The sequence below is a fragment of the Artibeus jamaicensis genome, unplaced genomic scaffold (assembly GCF_021234435.1).
Source record: "Artibeus jamaicensis isolate MK-2021 breed Jamaican fruit bat unplaced genomic scaffold, CSHL_Jam_final contig_386, whole genome shotgun sequence".
In the NCBI taxonomy this organism is placed as follows: domain Eukaryota; kingdom Metazoa; phylum Chordata; class Mammalia; order Chiroptera; family Phyllostomidae; genus Artibeus; species Artibeus jamaicensis.
In genome coordinates this window covers 2,444,438-2,464,078 of record NW_026521811.1, presented here as the reverse complement: position 1 = coordinate 2,464,078, position 19,641 = coordinate 2,444,438, and the positions used below count along the sequence as shown (strand labels likewise).

At 37.8% G+C, this 19,641-nt stretch overlaps 1 pseudogene; it reads right to left on the bottom strand.

Annotated features, from left to right (window-relative positions):
* Positions 1 to 16,291: 16,291 nt before the first annotated feature.
* Positions 16,292 to 16,780, bottom strand: LOC128627339 (deoxyuridine 5'-triphosphate nucleotidohydrolase, mitochondrial-like; annotated as a pseudogene).
* Positions 16,781 to 19,641: the final 2,861 nt, after the last annotated feature.

The following is a 19,641-nucleotide window of genomic DNA, read 5'->3' as shown; positions in this document are numbered from 1 at the left end:
TTTCACTTCCAATTTTTTTATAGTGTGAATTCTCATATGCCACATAAGAAGTGAATGTTAGGGGGAAAAGGCTTTAAAATGCTGGGTACATTTTGAATATAGGTTAAAATATTGCCAGTCTCTACATTTGTATAGTTTTTCTAAAAATGGATGTCTGTCATATTGGTTAAGGCAGCTCTGATGGCTAAAACACTCGTTATATACACTACTTCTATAAGGTTTCTCTCCAGTATGCATGACCTGATGTCAAAACGTTTTGCCACCTAGTATACATTTATAAGCCTTGTGTCCAGTATGACTTCTCTGAAGTTTACTAAGTGTTGGAAGTGGCTAAAGGCTTTATCCGGTCAGGTACATTTAAAAGGCTTCAGTATAGTATATATATTTTATGAAGAATGAGCATTGAGGACTGTTTAAAGCCTTTACCACATAAAATACATGTATAAGGCATTACTTCTATGCGAATTATTAGATGTTAAGTAAGGTTTGAGGACTGTAAAAATGCTTTATCACATGCTGAACACTTAGAAGGTTTCTCTCCTATATCAACTTTCTGATGCCAAGAAAGGTCACAGGACAGGTTAAAGTCATTACCACATATTTTACACATATAAGGCTTCTCTCCAGTATGAATTTTCTGATGTTGTATAAGGTTAGAGTTCTGGCTAAAGGCTTTGCCACATTGTGTACATTCATAAGGTTTCTCTCCAGTATGAATTTTCTGATGTTGAGTAAGGGTTGAGGTCAAGTTAAAGGTTTTGCCACATTGTGTGTATTCATAAGGTTTCTCTCCAGTGTGAATTTTCTGATATTTTGTAACGTTTGAGGACCACCTAAAGGCTTTCCCACATTCTCTACACATATGAGGGTTTTCACCAGGATGAATTCTGTGATGCTGAGCAAGATTACAGGACTCTGTAAAGGCAATGCCACATTTACTACATTTGAAAAATTTCTCTCTTGTATAAATTTTCTGATTATCATTGAAATTTGAGGACTGGCTAAAGGTTTTAGCACATTCTGTACCTTTATCAGGCTTGTTTCCAGTGTGAATAGTGTGATGATTAGAAAGGGTTGAGGTAATCCAAATTGCGTTGCCACGTTCTTTACAAACATCAGGGTTCTGTCCAGGATAATTTTTTTCATGTAGAGTTCCACCTGAAAACCAATGACCTATTTTACCAGTCTTTACAATTGTGTTCTTTGCTGGGGCCTATTTTGTTAAGTTTATTTAGATTAGATATTTGATTAAAGAATTTCCTGCATGGTAAATATTGGTGAACTTTCTCCCTGACCACAATATTTATTTCTTTAGTGCTATTTGAAGACTGCTTTAAACATTGGATATTTTTACTTTGCTTGTTTGTCTTCTCCACAGTAGGAAAAACCTGATGAGTATTGTTATTTGACATTTGTTCAAAGACATTTTCACCTTCATAATGGCTGTCTAGAAGCTGACTCTCATGAGTAAAATTCTTCCAATGTTCATCGCATTGACTACTTCTGTCTGTATCCCATGTACTATGGTAAACATTTAACACAGAAATGCATTTAATGCTATCTATAATTTCATTAAACATGTGCACTTATTAACAAATAACCATTTCCATGATCCCTATATAACCACATTGGTTATATTAAAAGTCATGGTCAAGTTCATGAAATTTTTAAGCAGTGGAATAAAATAATACATTATTTCTAAAAAATATATATTTCTTGAGGAAAGAGATTGTCAAATTGACCACATTTAAGCTTTCTACATGCATTCTAAATGATTATATTGTACAAATTATAGACTAAAAATTTATTCCCACTCTACATTTTAAACAATTCAAGTGATTACACATACAAACTATGTGTAGAACAGGGGTATTAAACTCACTTTTACCAGGGGCCATATGAGCCTTACTGTTGGCTTCACTGGGCTGCATGTTATTTTAAGATCATGTAAACGTAACTATTTCTTAACCAGGGGCAAGGAGTTTGGCACTGCCACCAGGTAGGAACAAGGTTCTGGGTTGGATAACAGAAAGTGGAGGGCCTGCTTCAGCCTGGAGGACTTTAGTTTGCCACCTGTGCTTTAGAAGAATATATACACCTAGAATATTGTTTTCAGTCTTCCTATTTGGAATTACATTGATCTGTAAAGGTAACTGATTTAAAGAGGATGTTTTCCCAAATTTGTAATATTTTTCACATCTTTAGATAACAATATATTTTCAATAATTTTTCAAAGTTAGTTCTCTCCATTTAAACATCTTTTCTTTCTTATCATATACTTCCTTCTCAGTATCAAAGGCATACCTCTCATATCTTACCAGTGTTGCTTCAAAAAATGAATCTTCTATTCCTGGCCTTTGCAAGATGTCCTGGTTGTCTGATGACACAACTGATAGACACAAAATAAAGGTTCACTGGTATGACACACAGGTGAATGTACATTGAACATAAAGTAATTTTTAAACATATCATTTCATTGAATACTTCAAAAAACTTTAGATGCAGGAAGACCAAGTATGGTACAATGAGAAAAAGTTGCACAAAAGGAGAACACTTGCTTTCACTTGACAAAAATTACGCTCATATCCCTAGGCATATAATGGCAATGGGATAAGAAAACTTGCTGTTACCAGTTGTTTTCTAGACAGATAGTGGGTCCAGTGTATTCAATGATCTCACTGTTTTTCTGCATCTTCAAAATACGTGTTTCTGTTTTGCAGGACACCTAGTGCCCAGATCATAATAGCACATGGTGAACACATTAAAGTGCACACTAAAAAGAAAGGGTAATAGTTGAAATACCACATAAAACAGTGGACTGAAGACCAATATCAAGCATAAAAAAATATCATGGGGTTTTAAAAAGAAACAGACACTATATAAAACTTGAAACTCACACACACTCAAAAACATACAGCACCCCCTGTGTTTACAGAAATTAGAGTTTAAACTATAGGTGAGTTTTATTTCTTTTTCTTTTAAGCTGGAGAAAGCAAGTTCATGAAGTCTAGTTTTTTACTTCTGAACTTCAACTAATATATCAAGACAAGAAACAGAAAACCAACCTCAAATGAGAAAACTAAAATGTATCTATAACAACTGACATTACCTATATTGAAGTATATTAATTACTTGATAAAGAATCAAAAATAACCACCTGAAAATAGAAACTTAGAAAAATATGACAGCTACTTAATAGCAGCAAATTTGTTAATGACCAACATAAAAAAGAAAAGAGAGAAAATGTAAAAATAAGCCAAACAGAGAATGCAAAACTGAAAAACACAATACTCAAATTTAAAAATACATTAAAATACAGAAACATCAATTGGTTGCCTGTTTACGTCCCCATCCAGGTCCCAGGCCCACAATCCAGGCATATTCCTTTTCCCAGAAGTAAACTTGTGACCTGGGTTTTGAGGAATGATGCTCAAAAAACTGAGCCACTCAGGCCAGGGCTAAAGCTAATAGCTCTTCATTCACTGAAAAAAGAAATTATATGACATTTTAGTTTTTTTTTATTGTAACACCCAAAGGAAATGTAAAGAAGCAAAAATAATTAAGTGGCATTACACCAAATATAAAAATTCCTGCACATTAAAGCAAACAACCAGTAGGTTAAGATCACATCCTATAGCAGGAATAAAATTCCTGCAAAGTGTATCTGAGAAGCAGTTAATATTTAGGTTATATGAAGGACTTTTACAAAACATCGTGATAAAACAAGTAATCCAACTTTTAAAATGGACAAATATATGCCATTAACTAATCTATCAGACAAAAAAATCAGGAATACACAATGAGATAAGAGATTCTTTCATAAATAGTGTGAGAGAAACTGACCCAATACACACAAAACATTATAAGTAGATCATTTTCTTATGACATGTACCAAAATTAACCCCAAATTGATTAAAACCTAAAATGTAAGACCTGAAACCATGAAAGCCCTAGAAGAAAGCTCTGTTGTATAGTCTGTTATGACTCTTAAAAATATTATTTTAGATATAACATGGTAGGCAAAGTAGACAGGAGAAAAATAAACAAATAAGACTACAATAAAATATTTTTCATAGCAAAAGAAAACATCAAGAAAACAATCAAACCAATCTACTGAACAGGGGTGGATATCCACAAATAATGCTAAATATTCAAAGTATAGAAGGAACTTACACATCACCAAAAAAAAAACCCAAAACAGTCTGATGGAAAAATGGGGAGGACCGGCTTGTGTGCTCAATGGATTGAGTGCTGGCCTGTGAACTAAAGGATTACCAGTTCAACTCCCAGTCAGAGCACATGCCTATGCTGTGGGCCACGTTCCCAGTTGGAAGTGTACAAGAGACATTCATACAGGTTTCTCTCTTTCTCTTTCTTCCTCCCTTCGTCTCTCTAAAAATAAATAAATAAAATTAAAAATAAAATAAATAACATAGAATAGATAGAAAAATGGGCAGTGGAACTAAAGAGATATTTTTGTAAAGAGGACATAAAGATGGCCAATAGACCTATGAAACAATGTTCAATAGCATCATCATCAAAGAAATGCAAATTGAGACTACAATGAAATACCATGACACATCTATCAGAATGGAAATGACCAATAAATCAACAAACCATGACTACAACAATGACTACCAGCAATGATGTGGAGAAAGGAGAACCCTCATGCACTGTTGGTGAGATTATAAAGAAATTGGTGCAGCCACTGCAAAGAACAAAGATGGATGACCCTCCAATATTTAGTAACAAGTACAACAGGACACAGCAATTCCATTTCTGGCAGTTATCCAAAAACTATCAGTACACACATTCAAAATGGTATGTACACTCCTATATCCACTTTAGCATTATTGACAATAATGAAGATGCAGAACAGAATAAAAAACAATGTTATTTTAGTGACAGAAGGGGTATTCCAGGAAAATGTTCAACGATTGTTACTGTAATGTAATAAGAATGGTGTGCACCTCATAGATGTATGCTGTAAGCCAAGGAGAATGGACTGGAATGTGCATGTGTAAACAATGATGACTTTAGTGTACTACCAGAGGGGCCAGTAGAACCTGGTAAGTCAGCATGTGTACTGTGGGGCTTTCACATTCAAAATGAATGGGAGAGTAGAGCAATGAATCTGCATCAAATATTCCGATACGTTTTAACATTTCTCTATGGAATCTATTCACATGATTCAGAAGGCTGCCACTATGGGCAAACTGGTGAATGCAACTTCAGCACAAGAGTGCACTGTTTATGCATCATGTCACATACAGAGTGTTTTGGTGAAAGATCAAATCACTCAGGTCACTCAGCTCCCCTATAGCCCAGATTTGGTACCATGCAACTTCCAGTTTTCCCAAAACTAAAATCAGCTTCAAAATGGAAGAGATTTCACCTTGTTGATGACACTCAGGAAAATACGACAGGGCAGCTGATGGTAACTGGGAAAACTGTGTGAGTTCCCACGGTGCCTACTTTGAAAGGGACTGAGGTGTCACACTGTCCTATGTATAGTGTTTCTTGCATGTTCTTCAGTAAATATGTGTAGTTTTCATATTACATGTCTGGATACCTGCTGAACAGTCCTTGTTTAATGTCAAAAAAGTTATATCTCAACACGTTGGCTTCAAGACATGACTCAACATATGTTTATTAAAAGAAAGAAAGAAAAAAAAGACTGCAAGCAGAGCTTTGGGAAAATGGCGGCAAGTTAAGTGGGAGCAGAGCCCACTTCCCCATACACACCAGTGAAACACCTAGCCAATCTACTGAGTAACAGCACAAACAGCCGACAGTACCCCCGTATATATGAAGACAGGAGACCAAAGATTATAGAGGACATTGAAAAATCAGATGGTAAGGAAAGTGCTTCAGGACAATAGGGTCACTGGGTATAATGTGGAAACCAGGGTGGCTGCAGCTACAGACCCAGCACCCGCTGGGTCTTCCACAGGGTTTTTGGGAGAGAGGTGGGTCAGTGGCTCCCTCCCCTGCCACACAAGTTTTGAGCAGCACTGGGAGAGACCTGGTTGCCTGAAGTTGTTTCAAGTCACAGAGAGGGGAATAAAAATGAAGTGGCAAACACACAGGGACTGTGAGCACCCACAGAGTCTGTGGACACTGGCTGGGGAGAGTTGAGAGTTGGGTCATGTTAGGCCCTGACCCAGATAGTCCCAGGTCTGGTTGGAGAGTTGGGTTGTGTGAGAGGCCAGGCCTCTGTATAAAGAAGCAGGCTTGAGTAGGAGGAATTTCTCAAAAAGAAAAAGTGAAAAGAGACACTTGGCGGCTGTTTAGGGAATTCTCCTGCAGCAGCCATTCTGGCCTCCTTCCTACTTAGCTGCCTGGTCCTGCTGAGGTGGCGCAGAAGGCCCTGCATGCACTCAGATTGTTCAACGATTGTTACTGTAATGTAATAAGAATGGTGTGCACCATTCATAGATGTATGCTGGCAGCCAAGGAGAGTGGACTGGAATGTGCATGTGCATGCCCAAACCTGAGGGACTGGAGGTGCCCAGCCAAGTGTGCACACCTGTGACCCAGGGAGAGTTTGCTCTGTGGAAGGCCCCAAGCCTACAACTGAAACCCCAGGGAGGGTGCACACCTCTGAAGACCCCACACTCACACCCATACACCCAGGGAGAGTGCCCACCTGAACTTGAAGGACCACAGGCTGCTGAAGAACTGGGCTGAAGGCTGACTGAGTGCCAATCAGGAGAGGAGAAAAGTAAAATCAACTACCCCTCAAACTGCTGCATCTAGGAAGGACCAGGAAAACTGGTTTGGTCAGTTTGAAGCCAGCAGGAGGCTTCTTTCTTTCTTAAACTAATTCTTTTTATTTTAATTCTGTTTTCTTTAGCTGTGCAGAAGCTTTTTATTTTGATGCAATTCCATTTGTTTATTCTTCCCTTTATATCCCTTGCTCTAAGGGGACATATCCCTAAAAATGCTGCTGCATGAAATATCTGAGACTTTCCTGCCTATGCTCTCCTCTAGGACTTTAATGGTGTCACAGCTTATATTTAAATGTTTTATCCACCTTGAATTTATTTTTGCCCATGGTGTAAGTTGGTGCTCAAGTTTCATTTTTTTCCATGTAGCTATTCAATTCTCCATATGATCTCACCTTTAACAGGAACCTAAACAACAAAATGAACAAACAAGCAAAATATAACCAAAGACACTGAAATAGAGAACAGGCTAACCAGAGGGGAGAGGGGAGGGAATTTCAGGGGAAAAGGGGAAAGGTTTACAGGAACAAATATCAAGGACAAATGGACAAAAACTGGGTGGGGGTAGAAATTGGAGGGAGGTGGGGAGGCCTGGGGGGTTGTTTGGGATGGGAGTCAAAAACAGAAAACTGTACTTGAACAACAATTAAATAAACAAAATATTCTGGAAAAAAAGTAATTCTTTGGGTTTTTTTTATTACTTTTTTTATCCTTTAACTCCTTCTTCCTCTCTTTTCTTCTGTCCTGTTTTCTTTCTTCTTCCTGTCTTTCCCTTTTTATCTCTTCTTCTTTCTTCTTTTTTTAAAATTCCCTCAAGTTAGAAAAAATCGTGGAACTGTGAAAAGACTGGAGTTGGACCCAAAAAGGGGGCATCTCAATGGCTGAGACAGAAAGACAAATTTACTTTGCTACTGCAGAGAACTTGTAAGTTATTGATATTTGTATTATTATTTTTCATTCTTGTATCTTTTATTTTATTATTATTTTAGTATTTCTCTTCTTTCTGTTTAGTCTTATTTGCTTAGCTGGTTAAATTGCTTTGTCTCACTGGTTTCCCTTGTTCTTTCTTTCATAGTGTATTGTTAATTTACTGTCTTTCACTTCACTTCTATTCCATGTGCACAAAACTGTAGGTCTTATACTTCCTGTTCTTGTTGTACAGATTACATAGATTCTGTCATATGACTGTTGCTCCATTATTGTTGTTAATATTAGCTGTTCCATACAATTATAAATACTACACAACACCCTTCCCACATCTTAGCCTACTTCATGGTTTCCTGAACTTTATTACTGTAGTGATTAACTCTATTCTCTCATACACTACACCTATTTTGTATCCTTTACTCTCACTTTACCTATAATCTGACCTCCCACAAGCTCACTGCTTCCTAGATCCAACTCACAATTTTTCCATCCTCATCAAGAGTCTTATCTTCTTCCCACTCTTTCTAAAAAGTGGCTAGTTGTGTAAAATATAATGGTTAACACTATACACATCCAAAGGATCTCCTATCTCTTTTCTATGGACTGGTACTATAAATATCAGAAAATACTCTCTTGCTGTCTGAAATCTTTTTGCCTTCCCACTTCAACTGATCACAGAAATGTGTATGTGGAATCTGTGAACGCTAGGATACCTGCTGGAAGAGGAAACTTGCCAACGAAGGAACCACCAACAGATAACAAGAGAAGAAGGTGAAGGAGGGAGTTAAAGTCACACTAATGAAACCCAGGACCTATGTGGAAATTCAACTAAGTAGTGGAGAAATTACCCAGAAATAACAACTGAACTACAGCAAGAGAGAATCCTCAAAATCTTGTCCACATGGAAGAACCAGCATCAATACAACAGAATACAATAGGTGGTACACAAAGTGACCCTCGGTTAACCAGCTGGTGGGAAGGACCCACCAAAGAAAGACCCAACAGCAATCAAAACCCAAAGACATACCCAGAGCCAACATAAATGACAGTCCAAGACCAGTGAGCTCAGGAGATCAAGAAGACAGAACCACTGAATCTCGCAGGTATTCTACCACAGAAGTTCACAGGATAAAGACAGGGAGTCAGGACAGATCAATTTGAGAAGCTGAGGCTAACAAGAAGAGTCTCACAAACAATGGAAAGACAAAGAAACAATCTCCAAATGAAAGAAAAAGAAGGGATTCTCAGAAAGAATGCTAAATAAAATAGAGGCCAGTAAACTATCAGATATTGAGCTCAAAGCAATAGTTAAAAAAAAGGTTGAAGCTCACAAAGAACTACCAAAAACCATAGGGAAATAACAATAAACTAACTGCAAACTATATCACCATTAAAAAGAAAATAGAAACTATCAACAAGGGCCAAGAGGAAATGAAGAATACAATTTCTGAACTGAAGAACACAATAAAAGGAGTCAAAAGTAGGCTCAGTGAAGCAGAGGATCGGATCAGCAATCTGGAGGACAAAGTAGAAAAAAAAAACAGCCAGAATAAGCAAGACAAAGAAAAGAGGCTCAGAAAAAATGAACAGAGGTTAAGGGAAATGCAGGACAAAGTAAAACATAATAATATCCATATAATAGTGATACCAGAAGGAGAAGAAGAACATCAAGGGATAGAAAACCTGTTTGAAAAAGTAATGATGGAAAACTTCCCTAATGTGTGGAGAGAAAAGGTCACACGTATTCAGCAAACACAGAGAGTCCCAATCAAGAGGAAACCAAAGAGGCCCACTTCAAGACACCATCATTAAAATGGCAGAATTCCAAGATAAAGAGAGAATCTTAAAGGCAGCAAGGAAAAAAACAGAAGTAACATACAAGGGATGCTGACAAGACTAGCAGCTGACTTCTCAATGCAAATGCTCTAAGCCAGAAGTAAATGGCAAGAAATATTGCAAGTAATGAAAACCAGAGGCCTGCAACCAAGACTATCGTATCCAGCAAGGCTCTCAATTAAAATGGAAGACCAAATAAGGAGCTTCCCAAACAAAAGAAGCCTCAAAGAATATACCTCCTCCAAACTAGCTCTGCCAGGGATGCTAAAGGGTTTGCTTTAAAAACAGGAAGAAAAACAGTGAAAGAGAGAGGACCACGGGTATGAAAAAATGGCAATGAATAAGTGTCTGTCAATAATAACCTTAAATGTAAATGGATCAAATGCCCCAATCAAAAGACACTGAATAGTGGAATGGATAAGAAAACAAGACCCACACATATGCTGCCTACAGGAGACCCACCTCAAAACAAAAGACCTACAGGGACTGAAACTGAAGGGATGAAAACATATATTCCAAGCAAATAGACAGGAAAAAAGAAAAGCCAAAGTAACAATACTCATATCAGATAAAATAGATTTCAAAAAATGACCATAAAAAGAGACCCAGAAAGTGACTACATAATACTCAAGGGAAGAATCCATCAGGAAGACATAAACATTGTAAATATATATGCACCGAACATAGGAGCACCCAAATACATAAAGAAAATCTTAGAGGACTTTAAGGAAAATATTGACAGCTACACAATTATAGTAGGAGATTTTAATACCCCACTGTCAAAAATCCACAGGTCTCCCAAACAAAATATCAACAAAGATATAGCACTGAACAATGCACTAGATGAAATGGACTTAACTGCTATATAGAGAGCCCGTCATACCAAAGAAACTAAATACATATTCTTTTCAAATGCACATGGAACATTTTCAAAAATAGACCACATGATAGGACACAAAACAAGCCTCAACAAATTCAAGAAAATTGAAGTCATGTCAAGCATTTTCTCCAACCACAAGGGACTGAAACTAGAAACCAACCTCAAGGGAAAATACCCAAACACTCAAAATCATGGGTATTGAACAGCATGTTATTATAAAATGAATGGGTCAAGAATGAGATTAGGGAAGAATCAAAAAGTTTCTGGAAACAAATGAAAATGAACTCACAATAACCCAAAACTTATGGGACACAGCAAAGGCAGTTCTGAGAGGGAAGTTTATGATGATGCAGGCCTACCTAAAAAAAGATAGAACCATTTCAAATCAATGACCTAACCCTATAACTACAAGAACTCTAGGAACAACAACAAAGACAACCTGGAGTAAGTAGAAGGAAGGAAATAACCAAGACCAGAGCAGAACTAAATGACATAGAGACTAAAAGCACAATTCTAAGGATCAATAAATCCAGGAGCTGGTTCTTTGAAAAGATAAACAAAATTGACAAGCCTTTAAGTAGGCTCATCAAGAAAAGGAGAGGACCCAAAAAGACACAATCAGAAATGAAAGAGGAGAGATTACAATTGACACAACAGAAATACAAATGATTGTAAGAAATTACTGTAAAGAACTGTATGCCAAGAAATTTGAAAAGCTAAATGAAATGGACAAATTTCTAGAAAAATATAATATTCTAAAGCTCCATGAAGAAGCAGAAAGCATGAACAGACCAATAACAGCAGATGAAATTGAAGTGGTAATCAAAAAATTCCTGTCACACAAAAGCCCTGGACCAGATGCTTTCACAGGAGAATTCCACAAAGCACTTAAGGGAGATCTAACCCCCATCTTTCACAGACTATTCCAAAAAGTCCAAAATAATGGAAGACTCCCAAACTCTTTTTATGAAGCCAGCATCATCCTAATCCCACAACCAGATAAAGACACAACACAGAAAGAAAACTTCAGGCCAATATCACTAATGAACATAGATGCTAAAATCCTAAACAAAATACTGGCAAACCACATCCAACAATACATTAAAAAGATCATAAACCATGACCAAGTCAGATTCATTCCAGTGATGCAAGGATGGTACAATATTTGCAAATCAGTAAATGTAGTACATCACATAAACAAAAGCAAAGGCCAAAATAACCCGATCATATTAATAAATGCAGAAAAAGCATTTGGTACGTTACAGTGCCCATTTATTATGAAAACACTCAGCAAAGTGGGAATAGAGGGAGCATTCCTCAACATAATAAAGGCCATGTATGAGAGACCTATAGCCAACATCATACTCAAAAGACAAAAACTTAGACCTTTCCCCCTAAGATCAGAAACAAGACAAGGACGCCCACTTTCACCACTTCTATTCAACATAGTATTAGAAGTCCTAGCCACAGCAATTAGATTAAAAAGAAAAAGAAATAAAAGGCATCCAAATTTCAAAGGAGGAAACAGAACTGTCACTGTTTACAGATGACATAATAGTATACATAGAAAATCCTATAGACTCCGCCAAAAAATTACTAGATCTGATAAATGAATTTGGCAAAACAGCTGGTTACAAAGTCAATACTCAGAAGTCAAAGGCATTTTTGTATGCCAACATGAAACATCAAAAGCAAAAATCAGGAAAAAATTCTATTTTATATAGAAGCAAGAAAAATAAAGTATGTAGGAATAAACCTAACCAAGGAGATAAAAGACCTGTACTCAAAAAACTATACAACACTGAAGAAAGAAATTAAGGAAGACACAAACAAATAGAAGCATGTACCATGCTCATGGATTGGAAAAATTAACATCATCAATGGCCTTACTCCCCAAAGCAATTTATAGATTCAGGGAAGTCCCTATGAAAGCACCCATGACATACTTCGCAGATATAAAACAAACATTTCAGAAATTTATATGGAACCATAAATGACCCTGAATACCTGCAGCAATTTTGAGAAAGAAGAACAAAGCAAGAGGGATCACAATACCTGATATCAAACTATATTACAAGGTCACTGTAATCAAAAGAACCTGGTACTGGCATAAAACACACATACATAGGCCAATGGAACAGAACAGAGAGACAAGAAATAAACCCAAGTCTCTGTGGGCAATTAATATTTGACACGGGGGAAGGAGCATAAAATGGAGCAAAAATAGACTCTTCACAAATGGTGTTGGGAGAGCTGGACAGCTACATGCAAACAAATGAAACATGAGCACCAACTTACACCATTCACAAAAAAAAAAAATTAGGGTGGATAAAAGACTTAAATATAAGCCATAGCATGATAAAAGTCTTAGAGGAAAACACTGGCTGGGAAATACCAGACATTCCACACAGCAACATCTTCACAGATGTATCCCCTAAAGCAAGGGACATAAAGGAAAGAATAAACAAATGGGACCACATCAAATTAAAAAGCTTCTGTATGGCTAAAGAAAACAGCATTAAAATAAGAGAGCCAACCATATGGGAAAACGTACTAGCCAATGACACCTCAGACAAGGGGTTGGTCTCCAAAATATATAAAGAACTCACATGATTCCACTCCAGGAAGAAAAAAAAAAAACCAATTAAAAAATGGGCAAAATAATTGAACAGACACTTCTCCAAGGAGGACATACAGAGGGTCCAGAGACACATGAAAAAGATGCTCAGCATCACTAGCCATCAGAGAGATGCAAATTAAAAACACAATAAGATAGCACCTCACAGTGGTCACAATGGCCAGCATAAACAAATGAACAAACAAGTGCTGGAGAGGATACAGAGAAAAGGGAACCCTAGTGCACTGATGGTAGGAAAGCAGCCTGGTGCAGCCACTGTGGAAAACAGTATAGAATTTTCTCAGAAAACTAAAAATGGAACTGCCTTTTGACCCAGCAATTCCACTGCTGGGATTATGCCCGAAGAACCCTTGAACACCAATCCAAAAGAACCTATGCACCTCAATGTTCATAGCAGCACAATTTACAATAGCCATGTACTGGAAGCCCCTTCAGTACCCATCAAAATGAGTGGATCAAAAAACTATGGTACATTAACACAATGGAATTCTACACAGCAGAGAGAAAGAAGGAGCCTATACCCTTTGCAACAGCATGGATGGAACTGGAGAGCGTTATGCTAAGTGAAGTAAGCCAGGTGGTGAGGGACAAATACCATATGATATCACCTTTACCTGGAACATAATCAACAAAAGAAAAAAGCCAACAAAATATAACCTGAGTCATTGAAATTAGGAACCATCTAACAATAGCCAGAATGGAGGGGGAAGGCACAGTGGGGAGAAGGATTTTCAGGAACTACTATAGGGACATGTGTACAAAACCAAGGGGGAGGATGGAAGCAAGGGAGGGGGTGGATTTAGAGGAGGTTGAGGAGGGGTGGGGAGAAAATACAGGTGACTGTCACTGAATATAATAATATAATTGAAAATATAAAAAAATAAAAAAGACTGCAAATATAACTTCCAAGTTATTGAACAACTCAAAAATATTAAAGTGTACACTGCACAGTTTTTTTAAAGATTGTATTTATTTTTAGAGAGGGGAATGGAGAAAGAATGGAAGAGAAGTATCAGTGTGTGGTTGCCTCTTACACTCCCCCTACTGGGGGCCTGGTCCCCAACCCAGGCATGTGTCCTAGACTGGGAATCCAACTGGTGACCTTTGGGTTTGGAAGCTGGTGCTCAATGTACTGAGGCATGCCCGCTAGGGCCACTGCATACTTTTCAACTTGAATTGTTAACCAACTTTGTTTTTCAATTCATAGTATTAACATTTAAACCCCATGTCTTAAATCAAACATTAATGAAAAAAACAAACAAAAAAAAGCAAGTATCTTTATGAGGAAAAAGGAGAACCCTGAGCTGAGAAAAAAAAAATTTGTAAGCCCTGACTGCTGTGGCTCAGTGGACTGAGCACCTGCCTTTGAACCAAAAAGTCAGCAGCTTGATTCTTGGTAAGGACACATGCTGAGCTGTGTGACAGGACCCTATTTGTTGGTGTGTGAGAGGCAACAGACCAATGTGTTTCTTAGGCATTGACAATTTTCTCCCTTTCTCCCTTACCCCTCTCTAGAAATAGATAAATAAAATATTTTTAAAATACATAGATAAAAATTTGGTGTCTAAAAGACCCTCCACATCTTATGTCTTTCAGAAAATGAACATGAAAAGAATGAAAACTAAAGAAAGTGCACATTTGAGCAACATGAGAGCCCTGGTGGAAAGGTCAGAATCCAGACACTGAGAAGAGAAAATTCTACTGTGCATGTGGAGCAAACGGATCCCTCATTCCTTGTTGGTGAAAATGCAAAATGCTACAGGAACTTGGGAAGAGGTTGGAAGTTCTCACACAACTAAACTACACTTATTATGTAATCCACAAAGTGTGCTCCATAGTATTTAACCAAAGAGCTAAAAGTTTTATCTAAACAAAAGCCTATGAGGGACTATTTTTAGAAGCTTCACTCATAAATTCTAAATATTCAAAACAATGAGGATATCTGTCAACAGGTGAATAGATAAGTAAACTGAAATATATACAATGAAATATTATTTAGCACTACAGAAATAATCTATCAAGGAATGAAAGAAACATAAACTTATAGAATTAAGAGAATTTAATCTGCCTGACCCACTGCTCAGCTGGATCGAGTGTCATCTAGATATACAAAGATCATGGGGTATATCCCCCCCAAAAATATTCATTTGAAGATTTGCAAGAGACAGCTGCACACCTGTGTCAATTGTAGCATTATTCACAAAAGCCTGGTAGGTAGAAACAACCCCCAGTAGTATGGATAAATACATTTAAAAATGTAGTCTATATAGTGCAGACTGGTGTGGCTCAGTGGATGGAGTGCCAGCCTGTGAACAAAAGAGGTGCTGGTTCAATTCCAAGTCAGGGCTCATGCCTAAGTTTCGGGCCAGGTCCCCAACAAGGGGCACATGAGAGGCAAGTACACATTGGTGTTTCCCCTCTGTTCCTTCTTCCCTTCCCCTCTCTCTAAAAATGAATGAATAAAATCTTTAAAAAGTTAGAAAAATATAGTACATATATACAATGGAATCCTGCTCTTTCAGGAAATAGAAAGTATGTCTTCACCTGATACCATAAAGACAAACTAAAACATGTTCTAAGTGAAGCACATAAGTCACAAAGACACATGCTACAGGCTTCCACTTATATGAGTTCTAATGGAGTCCAACTCAAAGTAAACAAAAGGTAGTTACCTGGGCCTTGGTTTTACAGAAAATGAGGAAGTGGTTGTTTAATGGATATTGCCCCATTTCTGTGAGTTGGAAGTTTCAAAAATTCAGATGCACAATTAAACAAATATATTTAATATGAATTAACTGTACCATTACAGATAGTTAGAAACATAGATTTTTTATATGGTTTCTTATCAAAATTTAAGATAAAAGATATCTAAAAGAGACAGCTATAAATCTTTTTAAACTTTTAAATTATCTTTTAGTTCAGTTTATGTAAGAATCTGAAAAAATTCAAACCTATTTTATAAAAAGCTTTGCTTATCATTTATAAAGTAAACTGAAAAATAAACTGTTCAAGGGGCAGCATTTAGAAAATTATATAATAATAATTCTGGGGGGAATCAGTAACTGATGTATATTTGACTGAAAAAGTAAACTGTTTAGGTTACCATGCAGATTTATACAACAATCAAGTGCAGAAAAACACAAAAATGTACCATTTTTGGGGTTATAAGAGAGCTAAGTAGTTTTGGAAGCTAAAGCTTGATTAAGCACCAAAACACTAAACAAAAGCTCCTTATTTTTAAGAAAAAAAATGTTTTGTCATTTTCTGTTCTTGGCATACATTTCAATTCTTTCCAGTGAAAGCAAAGCCTCCAGAACCCTGTTCCGTGTCATCCAAACCTTCAAATTCCTCTATTTCTTGATAATAAATCCATTCACAAATGAAGTGTGCATTGTGGTCACACTCTTAACTTCACTATCCTTTGCCAAAATTGAACAGTACAACACCAGTACTTCCTCTATCATCTTCATCTATGACACCAGCTGCTACTTCTATGAGGTGTTTTGCAGCCAATCCAGAATGTGGAACTACTCTTACATAGCAACCAGCAGGCAGAGTAATCTGACTGTTGGTTTTCCCAAAAGCTTTCTCCATAGGTCGCACTGTGCAATCATTCGCACTGTAGAGGTCAGAGTCAGCCACCTGCAGGGATCCCTTGGTCCCAGCGCTGCTGTACTCTGAGAGCAGGACTAAGCGAAGCCCCATGCTGTCCTCTGTAGGCGGGGACTGCTTGCTGGGGGAGATGGTGCGCATCTCTTCAGGTCAAGGCATGACAAAGCAGAACGCTGGCACAGGTTGCCACAGAAGACAGGAAGGCGTGAATCAAATCTTTTCAAACATTACATTCAATTTACAAAGCTGTTTTCTAAGACTTTATCATTTAATTTTAGACAAAGGGGAGAGGAGAGTAAGAAACATCAATGTACAGTTGCTTCACTTGTGCCCCTGCTGGGGACCTGGCTCACAACCCAGTCATATGTCCCAACTGGGACCCAAACTGGCAACCTTTGGTTGGCAAGCCAGCACTCAAGCCAGTGACCCACACCAGTTGGGGCCAACTTAGAAAAGTTTATATCTGACATGTAGAGAATATAAATTCAGCTAGGGACAGATATAAAATGAAGACCTTTTGGTAACTCAAAGAAAGAAATAGCCATTGACCACTAAACAAGCACAGAAAAGAGACAAGATACATCATGAATAGTGTAAGGAAAAGCACAAAAAATGTGCACTTAAATTTAATGGCAATTGATGTATGGCTGATTTATATTTGAATCAAGTCCCACAATGTCTTAAGTACTGATTAATATTACCATTTACTTTCATAATATGTAAATAAATACTAAAACATCAGTCAACAATGTTTGGAAAATTTATCATATAAAAGGAATCACCCTGGAAAACCAGCAGTGATAATGGCTGACTAACAGTGAGAGATGCTGGTGTCCAAGTCTTTCTCTTAAAGGGCCTGACACAGACCTACAGGGACTAACAAATTCTGACCTTCAGCCTTGGGACAGCAAATTGAAAGGTGCTAGGGACATTCGGGGAGAGACTCAACTCTCTGGCTTCAGGGCTAAGGCTGGAGGAAGTGCATTCTCCCACACAGAAGTCATATGAGGCCATTCTTCCCTGCTGAGCCCTCCCCACTATAGAGCTAGAAGGTGCTATATCTGAGTTTCCACCTATCTGGCTAATGCTATGGCCCTGTCCTAATGATTCCCTGAGGCTTTGCCCCACTCCACTTGAGAATTCACCCATGTCATATCCAGTGGCTTTTCCATACAAATGGCCCCTCTTGCCTCATGGTGCAGACTCTCCTAAATCTCTCAGACAGGCTGGATCTGCCCTCTGGGTTCTCTATACTTCTCACTCAGTGGCCCAGGCAGAGTCAAAGGACAAAGTCTACATTTTTTATTGGTGTTCAAATACAGTTGTCTCCATTTTCCTGCATCACTCCCCAAACACAGCCATCCCTACTTCCCCACATTGATCTTACCTCTCTTTAGTTTTTTCCATGTGAACTTTATATATTTTCCTGAAAACCATTGCTTTCCATCTCCCCATTATCCCCTTCCAACTCCTTCTGGTTACTGTCAATTTGTTCTTTATTTCTATGTTTCTGGTTACATTTTGCTTGCTTGTTCATTTTGTTGATTAATTTCTTCTTGTAGGTGTGATCATATGGTGTTCGTCTTTCACCACCTGACTTATTCATTACCATGATTCTCTCCAGATTCATTCATGCTATCCCAAAATTTAGGAGGTTCTTCTACCCCAATAACCTTGACACACCTTTTCTAAGGAACCTATGCACCCCAATGTTCATACCAGCACAATTTACAATGGACAAATGCTGGAAGCAACCTAAGTGTTCATCAGGAAATGAATGGATCAAGAAATTATCATGCAGGTGCACGAGCACAAGGACATTTTGAAGTGAAACAAAAAAGTAGATTGGCTCACGTTGGGGAGGTGCATTGTGCTACAAGAAAATCACCGAGTCTAAACTTTGGAGGGGCTTGTTTGCAACCCCCAGAGGACTGAAAATTATAAGTCAGAAAAAACAACAACTGTCCACAGGCCCCTAGAAATTTCTGCATTAAATTCCAGGATCTCAACCACTTCCTTCATGACCTCCGTTCTTGGCACAAAAACAAAACTAAAAAAAAGAAAAAAAGGCTTAATGTATAATTTCTCAGCAACATGCACAGATTTTCCGAGTCCCCAAAGCAGTTCAAGAGGGGCCAGACCATGGTGGCCCTCACATTCCAGAAATAACTTAATAGTTTACACCACACACTTTTAAAAAAGATTGTATGTATATATTTTTAGAGAGTGAGGGCTTTGGCCAAAACTGCTAGTAGGATAACAGAGGTCACTGGAGTAAAACTAGAATTCTGAGAGCATGTAGGAGCATGAAATACTTTGAAGATGACCTGGCCCTCTATGACAACAGCAGATATAAGCCTGGGCTTTCCAAAATCCTTTTGACTAAAGCACAGCTTCCCAAAACACACTTGAAGTCCTGGCTTCCTCTGAGACCTTTGTATTACTCATTTGTGACATCTGCATGTGCATTCTCACCTACCTGGGGGGGCAGATGTTGATGTTTTTCTGGAAACATCCCAGTCCTCCTTCTTTTCCTCCAAAAAATGTCACCAGGACTAGTTTAGAAACAACAAGGCATGTATACAAAATAAATATTATTATTTTATGAAGATTCCCAATTTGCAATCTGTGTTGTGCTGAGGCAAGAACACTGCAGAAAAATTAAAATATTCTAGAAGATCATCCTGTTTCCTGATAGCACCTTAATTATTGTAAAAATACATAGATTTTTCAGTGGGTTCCTAAGGACCATATTTATTGGAGCTTTTATTTTCCACAGGAGTTAACCTCCAAGTTCTCCCTTGTGATATTGACTTTGAAAGTCTATCATACAGAGTTAAGTCTGCAAAAGATGCCATATACAGAAAATCCTATGGGTGGGGCAGGAAATGTGAAGGAAGTCAGGCTCACCCAGGGAGACCAGGTTGTTGCAGTTCTCCAACACCACATCTGAGTACAATTTCTGCTGAGCTGGTTCCAGGCATTCCCATTCCTCCTGACATGTCCTTGAAGGTCAAAGA